The 21,008-nt window shown below is 39.0% G+C and overlaps 1 long non-coding RNA gene across 5 annotated transcripts in view; it reads left to right on the top strand.

The window, feature by feature from the left end:
• The window catches only part of LOC115841746 (uncharacterized), a 96,192-nt gene that overhangs the window by 24,819 nt on the left and 50,365 nt on the right, over positions 1-21,008 (top strand). For all 5 annotated transcript variants that reach the window (XR_009564923.1, XR_009564924.1, XR_009564922.1 and 2 more), the window contains 2 exons: positions 15,181-15,284; positions 16,162-16,235. This is a non-coding gene — a long non-coding RNA (uncharacterized lncRNA). The remainder of the gene's footprint in view (positions 1-15,180; positions 15,285-16,161; positions 16,236-21,008) is intronic.

Genomic DNA, 21,008 nt, shown 5'->3' with positions numbered 1-21,008 from the left:
ACCATGTGCCAGGCACTGAGTTTCCTAGTAAGCAGACAATAAGTGGTAAATGGTATTACTGTATTAATGACCTGATGATTAACTTAGTCAAAGGTAGATCCAGTTTTTCTTTTTGCATTGTTAATATATTTTAATTTTTTTTTTTACATCATTATTGGAGTATAATTGCTTTACAATGGTGTGGTAGTTTCTGCTTTATAACAAAGTGAATCAGTTATACATATACATATGTTCCCATATCTCTTCCCTCTTGCGTCTCCCTCCCTCCCACCCTCCCTATCCCAACCCTCCAGGCAGTCACAAAGCACCGAGCTGATCCCCCTGTGCTATGCGGCTGCTTCCCACTGTCTATCTACCTTACGTTTGGTAGTGTATATATGTCCATGCCTCTCTCTCGCTTTGTCACAGCTTACCCTTCCCCCTCCCCATATCCTCAAGTCTATTCTCTAGTAAGTCTGTGTCTTTATTCCTGTCTTACCCCTAGGTTCTTCATGACATTTTTTTTCCCATAAATTCCATATATGTGTGTTAGCATACGGTATTTGTCTTTCTCTTTCTGACTTACTTCACTCTGTATGACAGACTCTGTGCCTATCCACCTCATTACAAATAGCTCAATTTCGTTTCTTTTTATGGCTGAGTAATATTCCATTGTATATATGTGCCACATCTTCTTTATCCATTCATCTGATGATGAGCACTTAGGTTGTTTCCATCTCTGGGCTATTGTAAATAGAGCTGCAATGAACATTTTGGTACATGACTCTTTTTGAATTATGGTTTTCTCAGGGTATATGCCCAGTAGTGGGATTGCTGGGTCATATGGTAGTTCTATTTGTTAGATCCACTTTTATATGGCAGATTTCTGGGAAGGGAATGGAGAGATAAGGGAATGAGCACATAGTGAACATGGACTGCCTACCAGGCAAGGTGTTAGGTGCTTGCTTTACTTGCCATATATCGTTTAAGTCTTACCACCATCTCATGATGTGTGTTATCTACATCTCCATTTTAAAAAGAAAGAAGCTAAGGCTTAGCCTAAATAAGTTGACCAAGGACACATAACCAGTAAGCAGCGGAGCTGGACTCTGGTTACAGACCTCTCCATCATGCTGTGGTCATCACATGAAAATCCCTAGGACAGCTGAAGGAACGTCATGGTCTCTTCATGTACTGTGTCTGGAATGAATACTGCTTTAAATTACGCTTTTTTTCAAGCTTTCTAACCAAAACCGCTCATTTTCTCTGTTGTATTTTTACTTTCATTTTATTTTATTTTTGGCTGCACTGCATGGCTTGCGGGATCTTAGTTCCCCGGCCAGGGATTGAACCCACACCCTTGGCAGTGAAAACACGGAGTCCTAAACACTGGACTGCCAGGGAATTCCCTCTGTTGTATTCTAAATTTTAAGTTCATAGGGTGATTTCTTTGTTGTTATTTTCTATAGAAGTCAAATTTCCTGTCAATGCTTTTCCATCATAAATTTGGACACATGACAAAGCATATGAAAGTCAATAGCAGTAATTTGGGTATTCATTAGTTTGTTTTTCCTCTAGAATTAGTTCTGTACTATGTTTACTTTAATTGATAAATTGCTATGATAATATCAAAGACAATTTTCAAGAAAATAAAGTAGGGGGGACCTTCAATATAGCGGAGGAGTAAAACGTGGAGATCACCTTCCTCTCCACAAATACGTGAAAAATACATCTACATGTGGAACAACTCCTACAGAACACCTACTGAACGCTGGCAGAAGACCTCAGACTTTGCAAAAGAAGACAGAGCACCGCCTAAATGAGCTCCAGAGATGGGCACAAGTGCGGCTATCAGCTTGGACCACAGAGATGGGCATGAAATGCTAACGCTGCTGCTGCAGCCCCCAAGAAACCTATGTGCAAACACAGGTCACTATCCACACACCCCTGGGAGCCTGTGCAGTCCGCCACTGCCAGGGTTCCATGATCCAGAGACAAGTTCCTTGGGAGAACACACGGTGCGCCTCAGGCTGTTGCAATGCCACGCTGGCCTCTGCTGCTGCAGGCTCACCCTGCATTCCAATTATAACTTCCGTACCTCTCCCTCCCCCGAGGCCTGAATGAGCAAGAGCCTCCTAATCAGCTACTGCCTTAACCAGGTCCTGTCTGGGTGGGAACAGATGCCTGAGGGCAACCTACACACAGAGGTGGGGCCTAAACCAAAGCTGAACCCCAGGAGCTGTGCGAACATAGAAGAGAAAGGGAAATTTCTCCCAGCAGCCTCGGGAGCAGCAGATTAAATTCCCACAATCAACTTGATGTACCCTGAATCTGTGGAATACCTGAATAGAAAACAAATCATCCCAAAATTGAGGTGGTGGACTTTGGGAGCAACTGTAGACTTGGGGTTTGCTCTCTGCAACTGACATGTTTCTGATTTTTATGTTTATCTTAGTATAGTTTTTAGCACTTGTTATCATTGGTGGATTTGTTTATTGGTTTCGTTGCTCTTTCTTCTTTTTTATTATTATTTTTATATATTTTTTTGCTTATTATTAAAAAAATTTTTTTTCTTTCTTTTTTCTCAATTTTCTTCTGAGCTGTATGGCTGAAAGGGTTTGGTGCTCCGGCTTGGTGTCAGGCCTGAGCCTCTGAGGTGGGAGAGCCGAGTTCAGGACACTGGTCCACCAGAGACCTCCCAGCCCCACGTAATATCAGTTGACAAGAGCTCTCCCAGAGATCTCTGTCTCAACACTAAGACCCAGCTCCACCCAATGGTCAGCAAGCTCCAGTGCTGGATAGCCCATGCCAAACAACTAGCAAGACAGGAACACACCCCACCCATTAGCAGAGAGGCTGCCTAAAATCATAATAAGTTCACAGACACCCTAAAACACACCACCAGACATGGCTCTGCCCACCAGAAAGACAATATCCAGCCCCACCCACCAGAACATAGGCACCAGTCCCCTCCAACAGAAGCCTACACAAGTCACTGAACAAACCTCACCCACTGGGGGCAGACACAAAAACAACGGGAACGAGGAACTTGCAGCCTGTGAAAAGGAAAACCAAACACAGTAAGTTAAGCAAAATGAGAAGACAGAGAAACACACAGCAGATGAAGGAGCAAGGCAAAAACCCACCAAACCAAACAAATGAAGAGGAAATAGGCAGTCTACCTGAAAAAGAACTCAGAGTAATGATAGTAAAGATGATACAAAATCTTGGAAATAAATGGAGAAAATACAAGAAATGTTTAACAAGGACCTAGAAGAACTAAAGAGCAAACAAACAATGATGAACAACACAATAAATGAAATTAAAAATTCACTGGAAGGAATCAATAGAATAACTGAGACAGAAGAACGGATAACTGACCTGGGAGATAAGATAGTGGAAATAACTACCACAGAGCAGAATAAAGAAAAAAGAATGAAAAGAATTGAGGACAGTCTCAGAGACTTCTGGGGCATCATTAAATGCAGCAATGTTCAAATTATAGGGGTCCCAGAAGAAGAAGAGAAAAAGAAAGGGTCTGAGAAAATACTTGAAAAGATTATAATTGAAAATTTCCCTAATATGGGAAAGCAAATAGTCAATCAAGTTCAGGAAGCACAGAGAGTTCCATACAGGATAAATCCAAGGAGAAACACGCCAAGACACATATTAATCAATATATCAAAAATTAAATACAAAGAAAAAATATTAAAAGCAGCAAGGGAAAAGCAAAAAATAACATACAAGGGAATCCCTATAAGGTTAACAGCAGATCTTTCAGCAGAAAATCTGCAAGCCAGAAGGGAATGGCATGATATATTTAAAGTGATGGAAGGGAAAAACCTACAACCAAGATTACTCTACTCAGCAAGGATCTCATTCAGATTCGACAGAGAAATTAAAACCTTTACAGAGAAGCAAAAGCTAAGAATTCAGCACCACCAAACCAGCTTTAAAACAAATGCTAAAGGAACTTCTCTAGGCAGGAAACACAAGAGAAGGAAAAGACCTACAATAACAAGCCGAAAACAATTAAGAAAATGGTAATAGGAACATACATTATTGATAATTACCTTAAATGTAAATGGATTAAATGCTCCAACCAAAAGACATAGACTGGCTGAATGGATACAAAAACAAGACCTGTATATATGCTGTCTACAAGAGACCTACTTCAGACCTAGGGACACATACAGACTGAAAGTGAGGGGATGGAAAAAGATATTCCATGCAAATGGAAATCAAAAGAAAGCTGGAGTAGCAATACTCATATCAGACAAAATAGACTTTAAAATAGAGACTATTACAAGAGACAAAGAAGGGCACTACATAATGATCAAGGGAGCAATCCAAGAACAAGATATAACAGTTGTAAATATTTATGCATCCAACATAGGAGTACCTCAATACATAAGGCAAATGCTAACAGCCATAAAAGGGGAAATTGACAATAACACAATCATACTAGGGGACTTTAACATCCCGCTTTCACCAATGGACAGACCAACCAAGATGAAATAAGGAAACACAAGCTTTAAATGACATGTTAAACAAGATGGACTTAATTGATATTAATGGGCATTCCATCCCAAAAGAACAGAATACACTTTCTTCTAAAGTGCTCATGGAACATTCTCCAGGATAGATCATATCTTGGGTCACAAACCAAGCCTTGGTAAATTTGAGAAAATTGAAATCGTATCAACTATCTTTTCCGACCACAACGCTGTGAGACTAGATATCAATTCCAGGAGAAAAAACTGTAAAAAATAGAAACACATGGAGGCTAAAGAATACACTACTAAATAACCAAGTGATCACTGAAGAAATCAAAGAGGAATTCAAAAAATACCTAGAAACAGGGCTTCCCTGGTGGCGCAGTGGTTGAGAGTCCGCCTGCTGATGCAGGGGACACGGGTTCGTGCCCCGGTCCGGGAGAATCCCATGTGCTGCGGAGCGGCTGCCCCTGTGAGCCATGGCCGCTGGGCCTGTGCGTCCGGAGCCTGTGCTCCGCAACGGGAGGAGCTGTAGCGGTGAGAGACCCACGTACCACACACACACACACAAAAACCTAGAAACAAATGACAATGAAAACACGATGACCCAAAACCTATGGGATGCAGCAAAAGCAGTTCTAAGAGGGAAGTTTATAGCAATACAGTCCTACCTCAAGAAAGAAGAAACATCTCAAATAAACAACCTAACCTTACACCTAAAGCATTTAGAGAAAGAAGAACAAAAAAACCCCAACGTTAGCAGAAGGAAAGAAATCATAAAGATCAGATCAGAAATAAATGAAAAAGAAATGAAGGAAACAATAGCAAAGATGAATAAAACTAAAAGCTGGTTCTTCTTTTTTTTTTTTTTGCGGTACGAGGGCCTCTCACTGTTGTGGCGTCTCCTGTTGCGGAGCACAGGCTCCGGACGCGCAGGCCCAGCAGCCATGGCTTACGGGCCTAGCCGCTCCACGGCATGTGGGATCTTCCTGGACCGGGACACGAACCCGTGTCCCCTGCATCAACAGGCAGACTCTCAACCACTGTGCCACCAGGCATGCCCTAAAAGCTGGTTCTTTGAGAAGACAAACAAAATTGATAAACCATTAGCCAGACTCATCCAAAAAAACAGGGAGAAGACTCAAATCAACCAAATTAGAAATGAAAAAGAAGTAGCAGCTGACACTGCAGAAATACAAAGGATCATGAGAGATTACTACAAGCAACTGTATGCCAATAAAATGGACAACCTGGAAGAAATGGACAAGTGCTTAGAAAAACACAACCTTCCAAGGTTGAACCAGGAAGAAATAGAATATATAAACAGACCAATTACAAGCACTGAAATTGAAAATGTGATTGAAAATCTTCCAACAAAGAAAAGCCCAGGACCAGATGGCTTCACAGGCGAATTCCATCAAACATTTAGAGAAGAGCTAACAACCATCCTTCTCAAACTCTTCCAAAATATAGCAGAAGGAGGAACACTCCCAAACTCATTCTACAAGGCTACTATCACCCTGATACCAAAACCAGCCAAAGATGTCACAAGGAAAGAAAACTATAGGCCAATATCACTAATGAACATAGATGCAAAAATCCTCAACAAAATACGAGCAAACAGAATCCAACAGCACATCAAAAGGATCATACACCATGATCAAGTAGGGTTTATCCCAGGAATGCAAGGATTCTTCAATATACACAAATCAATATGATAAACCGTATTAACAAATTGATAAAAACCATATGATCATCTCAATAGATGCAGAAAAACTTTTGATGAAATTCAACACCCATTTATGATAAAAACTTTCCAGAAAGTAGGCACAGAGGGAACCTACCTCAACATAATAAAGGCCATATATGACAAACCCACAGCCAGCAACGTTCTCCATGGTGAAAAACTGAAACCATTTCCTCTAAGATCAGGAACAAGACATGGTGCCCACTCTCACCACTATTATTCAACATAGTTTTGGAAGTTTTAGCCACAGCAATCAGAGAAGAAAAAGAAATAAAAGGAATCCAAATCAGAAGAGAAGTAAAACTGTCACTGTTTGCAGATGACATGATACTATACATAGAGAATCCTAAAGATGCTACCAGAAAACTACTAGAGCTAATCAGTGAATTTGGTAAAGTAGCAGTGTACAAAATTAATGCACAGAAATCTCTTGCATTCCTATACTAATGATGAAAAATCTGAAAGAGAAATTAAGGAAACACAACCCAATCCAAAAATGGGCAGAAGACCTAAAGAGACATTTCTCCAAAGAAGATGTACAGATTGCCAACAAATACATGAAAGGATGCTCAACGTCACTAATCATTAGAGAAATGCAAATGAAAACTACAATGAGATATCACCTCACACCGGTCAGAATGGCCATCATCGAAAAATCTACAAACAATAAATGCTGGAGAGGGTGTGGAGAAAAGGGAGCCCTCTTGCACTGTTGGTGGGAATGTAAATTGGTTCAGCCACTATGGAGAACAGTATGGAGCTTCCTTAAAAAACTAAAAACAGAACTACCATAGGACACAGCAATCCCACTACTGGACATATACCGTGAGAAAACCATAATTCAAAAAGAGTCATGTACCACAATGTTCATTGCAGCACTATTTACAATATCCAGGATATGGAAGCAACCTGAGTGTCCATCTGCATCTTTATTCCTGTCCTGCCCCTAGGTTTGTCAGAACCATTTTTTTTTTTTTTAGATTCTATATATATGTGTTAGCATACAGTATTTGTTTTTGTCTTTCTGACTTACTTCACTCTGTATGACAGACTCTAGGTCCATCCACCTCACTACAAATAACTCAATTTCGTTTCTTTTAATGGCGGAGTAATATTCCATTGTATATATGTGCCACTTGTTCTTTATCCATTCATCTGTCAATGGACACTTAGGACATGCATTGGTTAACTAGTCTGTTCTTCACTTTTACCTTCCTAAATTTTTATCTATCCCCCCCCAGAAATAATCAGCACTTTAATCTTTTAATAAAAAATAAATTTATTTATTTTTGGCTGCATTGGTTGACTAGCTTCTTCTTCACTTTTACCTTTCTAAATTTGTATCTACCCCCCCAGAAATAATCAGCACTTTAATATTTTTAAAAATAAGTTTATTTATATATTTATTTTTGGCTGCATTGGGTCTTTGTTGCTGTGCACAGGCTTTCTCTCGTTGTGTTGAGTGTGGGCTTTTCTTCATTGCGGTGTGCGGGCTTCTCATTGAGGTGACTTCTCATGTTGCAGAGCAAGGGCTCTAGGCACGTGGGCTTCAGTAGTTGTGGCACATGGACTCAGTAGTTGTGGCTCGTAGGCTCTAGAGCGCAGGCTCAGTAGTTGCGGCACATGGGCTTAGTTGTTCTGCAGCATGTGGGAGAAAAAATCATATGATCATTTTAACAGAATGCCAAAATATTTTGATAAATATCACCATATATTTTTGATTTAAGCAAATCTTAATATGTTAGTGAATATTGATCTCAAACCAACAGCCAGTATTCTATTTAGCAGTTAAACATTAGAATCATTTTCATTAAAGTTAATAATTTGAGTGTCATTACTATTATTTAAAATTTTCCTAGAAGTGCTAATCAATGCAATAATGAGAAAAAGAAGTGAAGGAGGTATAAATATCTGACAGGAAGAGACAAAATTATCATTATTTAAAGATTATAAGGTTGCTTAAAAAACTATTAGAACTAGTGGGAGAGTTCAGAAAGATTGGCAATTATGACAGAAATATTTAAAAATTAATAGTTTCCTTATGTATCAACAATAGTTAGTTAAGATAATGAAAAAAAAGGGTTCATATCATGGCAATCAAAAATAAAATCAGGGCTTCCCTGGTGACACAGTGGTTGAGAGTCTGCCTGCCGATGCAGGGGACGTGGGTTCGTGCCCTGGTCTGGGAGGATCCCACATGCCGCGGAGCGGCTGGGCCCGTGAGCCATGGCCGCTGAGCCTGCGCGTCCGGAGCCTGTGCTCCGCAACGGGAGAGGCCACGGCAGTGAGAGGCCTGTGTACCGAAAAAAAATAAATAAATACAAGTAAAAAAGTAAAATCAAAGTAATAAAGATAAATGTGCCAATCTCAAAATTTTGCCATGGAATCTAAAAGGAGATTTGAATAAAGGGAGAGACATTCTACATTACTGTACTGGAAGATTTAATATTATAAAGATATTAATTTTCCTCAAGCAAAGCCTATAAATTTAACAAAACCCCAACAAAAACACCTGGAAGTTTTTTAGAATGTGAAATAAATCTATTTTTTAGTTTATTTAGAAAAATCAACAAATGAAGAAAGCAAGCACATCTTTAGGAAAAATAGTAGTGAAAAGGCCTTTTCCTATCAGATATTAAAATAAGTCAGCAAGATAGAGTAATTAAAATATTACTGTTCTACGTAAAAAAATAGCTCAGAAATATATCCAAGTACATATTAGAATTTAGTATATAATAAAGCTAGTGCCTCATTCATTGGGGGGGGGGGGAGTGTTAAGATGACAGTCTAGGGGACTTCCCTGGCAGTGGAAGTGAAAGTGATTAAGACTCCATCTTCCAGTGCAGGGGGCAGGGGTTCGATCCCTGGTCAGGGAACTGTGATCCCACATGCCACGGTGCAGCCAAAAGTTTAAAAAAAAAAAAAAAAAGCTGTCTAACTGTTAAAATAAACCCAAACTCACACAGTACACTAAGATAAATTCCAGAAGGATTAAAAATTTTAACGTTAATAGAAGAAAATACACAGGAATATTTACAAAATTTGGAGTAAGGAATGATTTTCTACACATGAAACTAAAAACAGAAAGTATAAAGGAAGATAGAGATGATTATATAAGGTATAAAACTTTCATATAGCAAGATTTACCACAAACCAAATTAAAAGACAAATGACATTGGAGGAAAGTATCCTTAACCAAAGGTTTGTATCCTTAGTGTTCAAAGACTTTCTTCAAATCAATAAAAGAAAAATGAAGATACACAACTGACCAGGAAAGGTATTTGACATAAGAAAAATCCTCAAATGCTCAATAAACATAAAAAGTTCAACTTCACTATCAGTCAAGAAGTGCAAATTTAAACCATAAAGAAAAAAATAAGAATAAATATATCCATAATTAAGAGGAGTTTGGAGATTCAGGCCCTTTCAAACATTACTGGATATATAAACTTATACAGTTCTTCTAGAGGGTATAAAAGCCATAAGACAGGATTTACTCTTTAGTTTAGGAATGCTGCTACTAGGAATGTACAGCAAAAAAATAATGTTACTACTAGGAATGTACTGCAAAAAAAAAAAAAATATATATATATATATATATATCTCCTTAATATATAACATGGCACTCTCTATAATAATAAAGAATTGGAAACAACCTAAGTGTCCAAAAACAAGGGATGTATGCAGCCGTTTCAAAAGATGTAGAAGAATATTTAGGAACAAAAAATATTTCAGGAAAGATATTTAAAATAACAAAGCAATAATGAAAATGCAGCCAGTAGGGGGAAAGAAGTTGTAACTGACAACCTGACACCAGAGTTCTGATAGGGAGGGACTATTTTGATTTAGCAGAATAACTTATCTCTTTGTAGTTTAGAATAAAGCAGAAGCAGCATTGAATTGCCTTGTGCAAAAGAGGATGGGAACTGGAAATGATTGCTTTGGAGTTTATAGCTAGAGGGGGTTGAATTTGGAAAATGAAAAAGATATTCATTACCTTCTCAGGGAGAGAAGCTGGGCAGCTGTTGCTGCTGTACTGCCTCTGGAGGGATGGTCAATGAGAATTTTCCAGTGATATGAATGACTAATGGACTCTTAAAAGAACTGCTCTCTTAACATGCAGTTTTAAGTTATTCTCTAAGCTGAGCTTCAATATAAGCCATCCTTTCTTGCTCCCAAATTTTCCCTAAAAGTTTGCCAACACACCACCTTGTTTAGGCCATATTCTGGGGAGAGAAGGGGTTGGGGAAATGAAGAAGGGACATTTCATGCCCAGAAAGTGAAATGAGCGGTGCAGATCAAGGCAGAAAATCAGAGCTAGAGGTAATCAGAAGAAACATATCCCCACCGTCACCTCCACAAAACCCCCCAAGAACCCTCAGAGGTATTGGTAGGGACTTGGGCTTCACACCCTTTCATAGGACAGAGGTTTGAGCAGAATTCTTTTCCATCTCAAAGGTTGGGGAGACCCATAAAGTACATGCGATGAAGAAACGCAAGAGAAAATTCTTTAGAAGGAAAGACAGTATGCAAAAGTTACTTAAGATGCTAAAATTATGAGCATTATTTATTTTCCTCTTTTGCTCACCTGTATTTTGATTCTTCTATAATGAATCCATATTACTTATATAATTTTTAGAAATAAAAGTGTACTGAGGGAATACGTAGATCTACCAGAAAGCTGACTGGTGGTTGCCAGGGGCTGCAGGAAGGGAGGAATGGGAAGTGACTGCTTAATGGGTGTGGGTTTCCTTTTGGGGAGATGAAAATGTTTTAGAACTAGATAGAGGTAGTGGTTGTACAACATTGTGAATGTACTAAATGCCACTGAGTTGTTCACTTTAAATGATTAATTTTATGTTATATGAATTTCACCTCAACAGAGAAAAATGAAAAAAATCTACTGAGGAGAAAAACATACAACATAGATCAGACTCCGTCACTCTTCTGCTTAAAATACTTCAGGGACTTCCTAACTCTTTAGCATGGCAAACAAGGCTCTTCACGTCCTGGCCCTGCTGCTGCTCCACCACAGCTACCCCTTCCTATACACCTTATTCTCCAGCCATACAAAACCATGTGCAGTGCTCTGAAAGGACCTATTCTTTCCTGCCTTTGTGCCTTTGTATGGCTTTGCTTTTCTTGGAATGCCCTTCCCCTAGTTAGTTTCCGCTCAACCCTCAAAACTCAGCTAAACATCTCCTCCTTTGAGAAGCTTTCCCTGATTTCATAGTCTTGGGTGCCTCTTCCCTTACACCCCAAGAACCTTCTGGACATTTCTTTATTTTATCAGTGTAGGTGATTGTGAATCTTTGGAGGATGGGGCCTGGGCCTTTCCTCTCTTTAGCTTCAAAAGTTGGCCCAGGACAGAAGCCACAAGAATGTAGAATGAATAAGAACAGACTTAAAATCACTGAAAATAACAACCTTTTCTAATGTAAACGGGTGGTTACCCTGGGCATGGAATTGAAAATGATTCAGAGATGTTTAACTGGCCTACTATGGTATTTATCATAGAGGAAGAGGATATCTTTTCTTTTTCCTTTTTATGAATTATTTAGGAATTGAAGTATGATAAAAATTCTGAATGATAGGTTAATAAAAATGTCAATCTAATTAGCAAAATGGTCCCACATGGGGGATAGAGGGTTGCAGAATACTGATGGTTTTAGGAAAATGCCTAAAAACTCAATTACTCTTGCAAAAAAAAAAAAAAATCCAAAAACAAAAGAACCATGATAGGTAATAGATAAAAAGAGATTTTTTTTTTTGATACCTTGACTCAAAACTAAGATATAGTATTGCTATCTTAGGGTGATTTTTTAAAATACCTAAGTCTTATAGGATTTTTTTTTTTTTTTTTTTTGCGGTATGCGGGCCTCTCACTGTTGTGGCCTCTCCCGTTGCAGAGCACAGGCTCCGGACGCGCAGGCTCAGCGGCCATGGCTCACGGGCCCAGCCGCTCCGCGGCATGTGGGGTCTTCCCGGACCGGGGCACAAATCCGTGTCCCCTGCATCGAAAGGTGGACTCTCAACCACTGCGCCACCAGGGAAGCCCCCTTATAGGATTTTAAATGAACCTAAGTTCCTAATGAAATCATGGATCTAGGCAAAAAAATCATCAATGGCTGCTAAAACTATTAGGTAAAATGTTGATGAGGAACATATGTATCAGACTGGCAGCCGCTGAATCCACTGTTCAATCTTAGCGTTTACTAAAAGCAGGACAGTCAGACATTAATTACCTCCTGATAAAATGCAGTAGGAAGTACACTGCTTAAGAAACAGTCTTGCCAAAAGAATTGAACCTGAATTTAACATCTCTAATCATCATGTTGTGAGAAATATAAAGGAAATAGGAGCATGTTAAATGACCCCATTGAGGTATGAGAAATCAAATCAAGGAGATGGGAATTTGGGACTTCCCTAGCGGTCCAGTGGTTAAGACTGTGCGCTTCCAATCCAGGGGACACAGGTTCGAATCCTGGTCAGGGAACTAAGACCCTCCATGCTGCAATGGTGTGGCCAAAAAAAAAAAAAAAAGATGGGAAATTCTATAAGACAAATGACAATTTCTTCAATGAATAAGTTGTATGAAGAAAAAGGGAGGGGAAAATCAGAATTCAAGGAAACAAAGATTTGAGACATAAATTTTGAATAAACAAAAAGATAATTTTGAGACAACCTAGGAAAATTTACATGGATTGGATGTTGATATTATTAAGGAATTATTGTGAACTATTATGTCTGATAACAGTGATTATCACACCATTGTTCTTTTTTCTAAAGTTTATTTTTTATTTTATTGAGATATAGTTGATTTACAAAACACCATTATGTTTTTTTTTAAGTTCTTATATTCAGAGATTGAAATGTTAATGGTGAAATGATATGAGGTCTTGAATTTGCATTAAAATGCTTCCTAAAAAGTGTGTGTTGGGGTAGATGAAACAATAATGCAGAATATTAATAATTGTTGACTCTGGATGATAACGGGCACATGGATTCATTATACTATTCCTTCCCCTCTCGTGTATGTTTGAAATTTTCCATAAGAAAAAGTTTTAAAGAATAAACCTAACATTCAACAGCCATATGGCAATGTTTATAAGCCCATCTACTTAGCCAAGACTATGTCACGGGAGATGGCATTGTTGGACCAATGGGAAGATCTTAGGCCTTGGAGTCAGAAAGTCCTGGGTTTGAATTGCAGCTCTGCTACTTACTAATCCTGTTAGGTAGGGCAAGTTACTCACTTCTCAGAATCTGTTTTCTCATCCGCAAACAGGGATAATATTACCTACTTCAGAAGATTTGCAGAATAAGTGAGATGATATACAGAGTGTCCATCACGTGCCCCTCACAGAATAAATACTCTGTGAATGTTAACTACCTTATACTAATCCAATTATTTCCTTTATTGTTTTTTTAAAATAAATTTAAGTAATACTCCCCCAATTTTACTCTCCAGAGGAAGGAACCACTGTTAACAGTTTGGTGTTGGTATCTTTCTGGGCTTTTTCTTTATATCTATAAATATATATAGGAATATGCATCTACATACATACAGTGTGGGTTTTTTTAAAACAAAAATGGAATCTTATATTACATATTACTTGGCAATTTACTTCTATCACGTTACAATATATAGTGTGTCTCTTTTTGTCAGTTCATGTGGCTCCTACGTGTGATTCAATCAGTGTGCCATTCATATGCCTTTATTCCCAGGTATGAGCATTTCTGTGAGATAGAATCCTACAGAATTGTTAGGTGGAAGAGTGTGTGTAGTGCGTATCTTTATGGTACTGCAGAATGGCCCTACTGCCCTTCTACAAGTTACTGAGTTACTTTCACATGAAGACCTCAATATTATCTATTTTCTATACATTTCTAAGTTGCATTCTGGAAGATATGCCCTTTCTGGTACCACTTATTTCTCAACAAGCACTGAAAGTGTTCAGAGAATAAATGTGTTTGATTAGCAAAAATCAGCCTCATGGAAAATAGTCAGGCTCCATTCTGCTATTTGTTCCTGTTAGAGAATAATGCAATGCATACTGTTTTCAAGGTTGAATGTAGCGGTGTATTGGATAAAATAAATGGGAGTCCTAGTTTTCTTTGTGAAAAGCCAGTGAACATTATTTGAGGCAGAATCCTGAGAGGAAGCAGGGAAATAAAACCTCCTCTCAAATGAGGTCCCAGTGAATGGCAGCCGTGGAAAAGTGGATGAGTAAAGAAAGGGGAAGGATAGTCTGCCTTGATTCCCTGGGGAGTTCAAGATCTCACTTTCCCCCCCTGTTGTTCTAGTGACTTTTAGAGAGGACAATTCTAGAGAAGGATGGTTTCAAAAAGAAAAGAAATCCAAATGGAATCCAATTTGGCCTTACTTATGTCAGAGCACCTGCCATGTGGTGTACAATAGTCCCAGGCAGAACTCCTAAGAAAGATCACTTTGTAAACCATCCTTCTGCTGTGGGAGTTCAACAATTGTCCTTTGTCCATGCAGCCCTCCCATCATCCCGCTATGGAGTTGCTGGTCCAAACCACTGTAGTAAGGTTTGGGCAAGAAGAAATTATTCCATTGTCTTTTAAAAGTTAGATCAATAAGGGTGATATCATTCATGACGTATGGCTTTCCTTGGGTCCCAGCTGTTCCAGATGTAGGAGATCATGTGCTACCCCATTGCTGGATATATTTCTCCAGATCCGTAGGCAATATGGGCACATAGAAGATGACCTGTGTCAGATGAGAATCTACTTAAGCCCCCAAAATGCTGACTTTTCTTTTAGGTGAAGTGCAATCAACATTTTGCTTAGTGACTTTTAAAACAATGCATGTAAAAAAAATAAATGTACTGTTCTTTCTTGCACTTAGAGTTAGGTTTTAAATACAAGGTACTAACTCAATTCATTGCATTTGACCTCCAGAACACTTTTTGTCTCTAATTCCTTTTTTAGTCCTGAATCAGTCTTTTGCCAACGACAGATGGGTCGACCACAACAAATGGGCAGTTTGCACATGAGACTTAATGTACAACTCCTTGTTCGTTTTTCCTTGACAGGTAACTTTAATTATTTTGACAAATATTTAATGTGCTAGGTATTGTCCTATGTGCTAAGGATAAAGCAGAAGAAAACAACAAAAATTCTTGCCTTTGTGGGTTTACATGCTAGTTGGGAAGCTTCATTCATTCATTCACTCATTTATTCCACAAGCATTTATTGATCTTCTAATACAACTCAGGCCTTAAACTACATACTGTGCCTAAATAGGATTTTATCCCTGCCCTCAGAGTCTAGTGGGAGAAATAAGACATGTCCCCTGTCCTCCCCTGCTGCCCGCCATATACCCTCATATATAGAAAGTACAGAAGAGGGGCACCTCGTTCAGGTTGAGTGGTTCAAAGAATGTTTCTCAGAGAAACATGTAAACAAGCAAGTAAGTTGAGGCTGGAAGAATGAACTGATGGGGGAGAAAGGCAGACCTGGTGGTGATGAGACGGAGCATGGCATAGGGCCTGGGCCAGATGAGGAGACCAATGAATGCTGTTGAATGAATGAATGAAACTTCCCCAGGAGAGCATAAACTCCATGAGATATGTTCTGGGAACTGCAAGTTCCTTCCAATGGCTGAAGTTTAAGGTGTGTGGGGATGAGAAGCAGGAGACGGGGCTGGGGAAGGGGGCAGGGTCGGGGCTTGAGGTAGGTCTGGCTAAGGAGGTTTGTCCTGATGACAATTAGAAAATTTGTGGATCAATTTAAATGGCAATATGACATGGTCTGATTGGTTTATTCTTTTCTTAATAAAAATGTATTTAAAAAATTCCACAAATGACATATGTTTATTTTAGATGACTCTTATGGACTTTTTGTGGGAGCAATGATTTCATTATACTATTTTTGTAAATGGTACTTTGCATATCTCTTTCTGCTTCACAGTGGAAGGACATTGGACCTGACGTACAGAAGTCTCTCAGTAAAGATTTGCTGTTTTTGAAATTCCATGGACACTGGTAAGTTGCAGTCAGCTTAGGTGAGGCCATGATCTGGCCCAATTGTGCCACTCCAAGAAACTGGAGTTTCATTACCTAACTAGGAATATTTAACAATTCCCCCTGCTGCGTCATTGCCACTATGTTTTTTTATCTCCATTTTTGTCACTTTTTATTATGCAAAAGTCCAAATATTAATGTATGTAAAAATAGAAAGGGTAGTATAAGAAACCCTCATATAGCCACCACCCAACGTCAACAATTAACAACTTACAGCCAATCTTGTCTCATTTATATCCTTTCCTCTTCCCAACCACTGCATTATTTTGAAGTAAATCCAAGACATCAGATCTTTTTGTATGTATCTCTAAAAGATAAGAACTTATTTAAAAACATATCCATAATTATTACAACTAACAAAATAAGGAGTTATTCTTTACTGTCATTAAACATACAGTCAGTGCTCAAATTCCAACTGTCTCTCTTTCTTAAAGTTGGCTTATTTGAATCATGAGTTAAAGTCCACATTTGTATTGGGTTGTATACGTTTTCTTTAATTAATAGCTTCCCTCTTTTTCTTTTTTTTTTTCTTACCTTGCTTGTTATTTATTTAACTAAAGACTCTTAACAGAATGGTTAAGTTGAAAACAGCACTTTAAGTGTGCCATTTTCCTTCATGCTCACCTTCACTAGGTTTTTTTTTTTTAACACCTGATAATTTTTAAGGTACAAAACTATCTCATTATTGCACAACATTATTTTAATTTGAAAATCATGTCTAATGTTGCCTTTTTTTTTTTTTTTTTTGCGGTACGCGGGCCTCTCACTGTTGTGGCCTCTCCCGTTGCGGAGCACAGGCTCTGGACACGCAGGCTCAGCGGCCATGGCTCACGGGCCCAGCCGCTCCGCGGCATGTGGGATCTTCCCGGACCGGGGCACAAACCCGTGTCCCCTGCATCAGCAGGCGGACCCTCAACCACTGCGCCACTAGAGAAGCCCTAAAGTTGCCTTTTTTAATCCTGTCAGCTTTATCCAACCACTGAGACACATGGTGATCACACCATATACCAAAATGAGTTCTAGATGGAATAAAGGGTTACATATGAATAAATAAAACCATAAAAAACTAAACTAAAATATAATATTGAACATATTTTTGGAAAAGGAATACGTTACCTAAACATAAAAGCAATGGAATATGTCACAAAGAAAAGTATCAATAAAATCAAGTATATGCTGTTAAAACTTTTTGGTCAACAAACACAAAATGAAAGGACAAATGATGAACTGGGTGGGGGAAATAGTTACCATCTATGAGAGACAGTAGTTTAGTAGCCTTAATACACATGGTCTTGTCTAGATTGTCACTGGGTCCGGATGGGTCCACTCACAAGATGACACCAAGTTGAGATTCTTTAGACTCTATCTTCTTTTTTAAAAAATTTTTATTGGAGTATAGTTAATTTACAATGCTGTGTTAGTTTCAGGTATACAGCAAAGTGAATCAGTTATACATATACATATATCCACTCTTTTTTAGATTCTTTTCCCATATAGGTCATTACAAAATACTGAGTTCCCTGTGCTATACAGTAGGTCCTTATTTGTTATCTATTTTATATATAGTAGTTTGTATCTGCTAATCCCAAACTCCCAATTTATCCCTCCCTCACCCTCCTCTTTGGTAACCGTAAGTTTGTTTTGGTTGTGACTATTTCTGTTTTGTAAATAAGTTCATTTGTACCATTTTTTTAGATTCCACATATAAGCAATATCATATGATCTGGAAGTTGTATTTTTTTCTCTAGATCTCCTGCCCCAGTTATTCACTTGAGAAATGTTAAGAGTGAGGGTAAGAGTCCTAACATTTAGTCCCTCTGTTCTGTCTGTTGGTTTCACCATCCTTCTGCTCTGTTGACCCCAGGAGCTCTGCTGGGCCACTGCTGACCTCCTTCCCATCACTGACATCTGTCTTTCTTCTTCTCCTCTAGCAATCAGGAAAACACTTTCTACTCCTTATGACTGACTACTGTCAAAGGAGCTTCCTGCAAAAGAGCTTCTGGGCCCCTAATGACCCAGTTAATTTTGTTAGACCACAGACCTTCTGTCCCTGAACTCACAAGCACTCTTAGGAGGAAGGAAGAAGGGTGAAAGTGCAAGTCAGAGGATGATCAGGCCCCTGTGGTAGCTAAAACTTTACCTCCTCTGACTCTCAGGATCTGCTACATAAATTATTTCCTGGCCACAAGTGACAGAAGCTGATGCTGGCAGATTAGGCAGAAAAGGGATTTATTTAAAGGATATTGGGTAACTCATAGAATTGTTGGGAAGACTGGAGGAAACAATTTTGAGGCTAAGTTTCCAGGAAAATTCCCCCAAATTAGTAGCACAGCTGGCCTAATAAGCACACTGAAGCCAATGCCCTGTCACCACTCAGTAACCATATGCTGCCAGGAACTCAATTTGACTGCAACCACCGCTGCCAAAGGCATCAGTGTTACTTCTGTACCAGGAACTCACCTTACAGACCATTCCAGTTTCCCCAAACCACATAGCTCTGCTACCCCCTCACCAGCAAAAGGAGTGCACTCTGCAGCCTTTCCCCTCTCACTGCCACTTTCTTCACCAGAATCTCACACAAATGCATCTGATTAGAGGAGCATAAGTCACATGCCTGTGTCCTAACTGCAAAGGAGAGGGACGGGAATGAGCATTTTGCATTCTAACTTAGTGGTACTCAGAAAGGGAAAATTCTCCTAACATCAGAAGGGTGTTCAAAAGGCAGTGGATACCAAAAGACCAGGACAAATGTTTAGCAGAATGAATGACTTAGGCTGGGTATGGCATGGGGTGGTCACTTACAGATAGGGTGGCCTTATACCTACTAATTAAAATATGGACTGAGTTATAATATGGAACGACATACAAGGTTATTTGTGAAGGCATTATTTTTAATAGCAAAATATTGGAAACTATCCAAATGTTCAGCAATAGAGATTTGATTGAATAAAAATCATGGTACATCAATACACACATGGAAGACAATGCACCTGAATGAAGAGGAAGGAATGATCTCTAGAATATATAAGCGAAAAAAGCAAAATAGAGAATAGTATGTGTAGCACCTGTCTATTCTATAAGAAAGGTGGGGATATATTTATGGTTCAACCACAGAAATTGCCATTTTTGCTGATAAAATGGTTAATCTTTAGCAATTTCATACAATTCAACATAATACAGGGCAGAGGAGACAAGGATGGAAAAGAGACTTTTCTGAATATATTTATTATGCATTTTTGACTTTGGAATCATATAAATGTGTTTTACGCATTCAAAATTTAATTTAAACGGACAATTCCTAAGATTTTAAAACAAACCAAAAACAATGAACTTAACTGTATATGAAGTTAATTACGTAGCTGCACAGAGAGGACAATTATTTCCAGTGACTCTACAATGTGGTGTATTTGCTGTACATATGTAGTGGAATATATTTTAAGGGAGAATAGAGCTGCAAAGAAATCTAACACTGCACTCAATAGTTATGTCACTAGTAGGTCTTTACATTAGTTTTTTGGGGGGGTTTTTTGTGTTTTTTTTTGTGGTACGCGGGCCTCTCACTGTTGTGGCCTCTCCTGTTGTGGCGCACAGGCTCCGGACGCGCAGGCTCAGCGGCCATGGCTCATGGGCCCAGCCGCTCCGCGGCATGTGGGATCCTCCCGGACCGGGGCACGAACCCGTGTCCCCTGCATCAGCAGGCGGACTCTCAACCACTGTGCCACCAGGGAAGCCCTACATTAGTATTTTGAAACTATTTTTTATGTAGTGTAGCACAAAGTAATAATGTTAATGCTATTAGGAACCAAGGTTTTTAGTGTAAGAGAAGAGAAATATAAAATCAAAGGCATTCATATAAATAGATTTTTTTTTATTTATTTATTTTGAACAGGATTGGGAGGGCTTAAATGCCAGACTGAGGAGTTCAGATCTTTTTTTTTTTTTAAATAAATTTATTTATTTATTTTTGGCTGCGTTAGGTCTTCGTTGCTGTGCGCAGGCTTTTGTCTAGTTGTGGCAAGCGGGGGCTACTCTTCATTGCGGTGCGTGGGCTTCTCATTGCAGTGGTTTCTCTTGCTGTGGAGCAGGGGCTCTAGGCGCACGGGCTTCAGTAGATGTGGCGCACAGGCTTCAGTAGATGTGGTGCACAGGCTTAGTTGCTCTGCAGCATATGGGATCTTCCCGGACCAGGGCTCAAACCCGTGTCCCCTGTATTGTCAGGAGGATCTTAACCACTGTGCCACCAGGGAAGTCCCTAAATAGATTTTAATATTAAATTTGAATTAGAAATATCAGTATATGCTTATGATTTTTTTCTTCTATTTCTATACTTTTCAGAAAGACCTAGAAGCATTAAAACCCCATGGGCAATGGGCAACCTCTAGTGCCCAGACTGTGGTCCCTAAATGACATTCTGCATTTAAAGGAACCAGGGGGCTTCCCTGGTGGCACAGTGGTTAAGATCCTCCTGCCAATACAGGGGACACGGGTTTGAGCCCTTACTCTGAAAACTGGCAATTTAAGAGAAATAAGTAAACGTTATCCTGCTTTTCCAATTCAATCTGCATTTCAGGATGACCAAATAGCCCTAATTAATGAGGAAAAGTTCTTCCTTACACACAATTCCCAGCTAATATATGTGAAAGGAATGACAGAATTAGAAAAATCACCATTTTATAATCCTCATGGTATAATTTAAGGCAAAGATCAATAAAGGATGAAAGCATTAGATGAAAG

This window comes from Globicephala melas, chromosome 8 (genome assembly GCF_963455315.2).
Source record: "Globicephala melas chromosome 8, mGloMel1.2, whole genome shotgun sequence".
In the NCBI taxonomy this organism is placed as follows: domain Eukaryota; kingdom Metazoa; phylum Chordata; class Mammalia; order Artiodactyla; family Delphinidae; genus Globicephala; species Globicephala melas.
The sequence above is the reverse complement of the archived record's forward strand: the minus strand, read 5'-3'. Positions and strand labels throughout refer to the sequence as shown.